Source organism: Marmota monax, unplaced genomic scaffold, assembly GCF_021218885.2.
Source record: "Marmota monax isolate L192 unplaced genomic scaffold, Marmota_monax_Labrador192_F-V1.1 WCK01_AAM20220418_F8-fsc00497, whole genome shotgun sequence".
NCBI lineage: Eukaryota > Metazoa > Chordata > Mammalia > Rodentia > Sciuridae > Marmota > Marmota monax.
In genome coordinates, this window is record NW_026694563.1 from 190,165 (window position 1) to 193,412 (window position 3,248).

The window sequence follows — 3,248 nt, forward strand, 5'->3', positions numbered from 1 at the left end:
AAATTTGGCATCAGAAGGAAAAATACCACACATGTTTGGTGGTACAAATGTTGTAAGCATAAATATTCACCTTCCTCATTAATTATTACTTTACCATGAATAAACTAAATTCCTCAACCAAAAGATACAGAGTGATTGAACAGATTAAAAATGAAGATCCACCTTTGTGTTGTCTACAGGAGATTCAGGTTTACATATAAGGACAGACATGGACTGAGTTAAGTAATGCAACAAAATAGCCCATGCAAACTATAACCAAAATACAGCAGGGGTGGCTAAACATGTCAGACAAGATGAATTTTGAGTCAAAAACTGTCACAAGACACAAAATTTGAACAATGTCAAAGGATAATAAAAGGATCAATTCACCAGGAAAATACCATAATTATAAAAATAAATGTACTAATATCAGAGACCTTAAATATATAAAACACTGACAGAACTGAAGCAATTCAACAATAATAGGATACTTCAATACCCAACTTCCAATAAAGGATAGAACATCTGCACAAAAAATCAATAAACAAACAGCATAATTGAATAACAATGTAGACCAAATAGATAAATTCAAATGATTCTACTCAACAACAGAAGAATACATTCTTCTCAAGCACACATGAAATGCTCTCCAGGATAGATCACATGCTAGATCACAAAACAAGTCATACAATTTAAGAAGATTGACCTCTTATAAAAGTTCTTTTCTGATCACCATGGAACAAAACTGGAATCAATAGGTGAAGGAAGACTGGACAATTCACAAATATGTAAAAATTAAACAGTATGTCTTTTTCTATTTGTTTGTTTTTTTGGTTTTTAAAATCCAGGGTACCATCTATGTAAGGCAAGCATTTTACCACTAAGCTACTTTTTTTTTTTTTTTGAAACAGGGTCTTGCTAACTTTCCCAGGCTGGCCTTGATTTTCTGATCTTCCTGACTCAGCCTTCTGAGGATCTAGACTTAAAGCATATACTGCCACTCCTGGCTGTAAACAACAATCTCTGGAACAATCCGGTGCATCAAAGAAGACATTTAGGGGAATTAGAAAACATCATGGGACAAATGAAAATGAGAACACTCTGTGCCAAAACTTATAGAATACAGCATAACAATACGTGCCTACTCTGAAATGAAGGAAGATCTGAAACAAACACCTAACTTTATACCTCAAAGATCTAGACAAACAAACAAAGCTCAACCACCATCATCAAAAAAAAAAAAGGAAATCATAAAGATGAGAAGAGAAATAAATGAAGTCGGGAAGAGAAAAATCAATGAAATTGAGCTGGATTTTTGAAAAAAAAAATTGAGAAAATTCATAAAATTTTAGCTACAAAAGAAAAAGAAAGACTGAAATAAATAAAATCAGATGTGAAAGGAAAAACATTACAACTGATGACACAAAAATAAAAAGAATCCTAGGAGACTGATAAAACCAAATGAATGCCAACAAATTGGAGAGCATAGAAGAAATGCATAAATTCCCACAAAGATATAACCTATTAACATTAAGTAATGAAGAAAGAGACAATCTTAATAGACCTGTAACTAGAATAGTAAAAATACTGAATTAGTATTTTAAATCTCCCACTAAAGAATATTTAAAGAATTTAAAAATGATATTTTAAAAATATTTAAAGAATTGAAGCCAATTATTCTCAAACTCTTCTAAAAACATACAAGAGAACATTTCTAAACTCATGCTGAGAGCAGCAAAATTAAAGATGACTGAAAAAGCAAAACAACAAAATAATACTTTTGATGAACACAGAAGCAAAAATCTATAACAAAATACCAGAGAACTGAATTCAACAACACAATTTAAGGGATAACACATCATAACTAAGTGAGATTTATTCTTGGGAAACAAGGGTGTATCAATATATGAAAACCAATTAATATGATAAATAAACAAAACAAGGACTAAAAATCACTTAATTATCTTAATAGATGCAGAGAAGGCATTTGAGAAAATTCAACACCATTTCATGATAAAAACTCCAACAACTAAAAATAGAAGGATATTACCTCCACATAATAAAAATCATCTATGGAAAGCTAATATGTTCAATGGTAAAAAAATAAAAGTTTTTCCTTGAAGATCAAGAACAAATCAAGGGAGTCTTCCCCAGCCCCTGGGGGCAGTGCTGCAGATACCAGTCCTGGTCCGTTGGCAGCAGCACCAGATTACTGTGGGTTTCTTGCACTTCTGCTTCCCAGTCCCCTGGATGGTGCATCTAATTAGATATGGCTAGCTCCTATTGAGAGGAAGGCACAGGCCAGGAGGAGGAGAGTTTTCTCTACTTCACCTTGGCAGCAACTTAATGAAGGAGATGAGCCACCTCAAAACCCCTCACCCATCTTTCTGCTTCATGGACCACCTGCACGATTTTAAGCTTGACTTTGGTAATTTCCAAGGCAAAAGAAGTCAGAGGTGGCATGGAGGCAAGATGGGGTTAAAAGTGGAATGTATGTTTTAATAGAAATGAAAGTTTCAACTCAAGAAAGGAAAGAACCTGTTGAAGCTATCTGATGACAAATTAGGAACACACTTACTCATCCCCACTATATAAAAAGGTTATTTGCATAAGTGCAAAAGAAAATGGTTTGCCACTGGAATATCAAGAGAGACTAAAAGCAATAGAAGGAGAGGGGCACAGTGGTGCATGTCTGTAATTCCATGGCTCCAGAGACTGAGAAAGAAGGATCATGAGTTCAAAATCTGCCTCAGCAAAAGCGAGGCACTAAGCAACTCAGTAAGACCTTGTCTCTGAATTAAAAAATACAAAATAGGTCTGGGGATGTGACTTGGTTATTGAGTGCTCCTGGGTTTAATCCCTGGTACCCCTTCCAAAAAAAAAAAGGCAATAGAATGACTATAAAGGAAAAGTCTCAGAAGAAATGAAAGACATTATCAAAAAGGGGGAACAAAAGCTCTTTAGAAGATAACAGAATATATTGAAGAATAAAGAATATTCTATGTACTAAATATAAAATATTTTTAACATTTAATAACAGGTATCTGTGATATCTCCATGTTTGATCTGTTTACAACAATGTTTTGAAGGGGAACCTCACTTAAGTGATTCCATAATTTCAAACTATAAAAAGCAGCTGGGTGAAGAGTTAGACATTTAAAAGGGACTGTGCAGTCCTGGAGTGACAAGTGGATGTGGGTACTCCTGTGGACACTTAAAGCTATTTTCTTGGGTTGATCTTAAATGACCTCTTGCTCTATGATAAGGAT

General features: G+C 34.1%; 1 pseudogene; it reads left to right on the plus strand.

Annotated features, from left to right (window-relative positions):
- The first annotated feature begins 2,248 nt into the window (after nucleotides 1-2,248).
- On the plus strand, nucleotides 2,249-2,950 carry LOC124076907 (gamma-glutamylcyclotransferase-like; annotated as a pseudogene).
- Nucleotides 2,951-3,248: the final 298 nt, after the last annotated feature.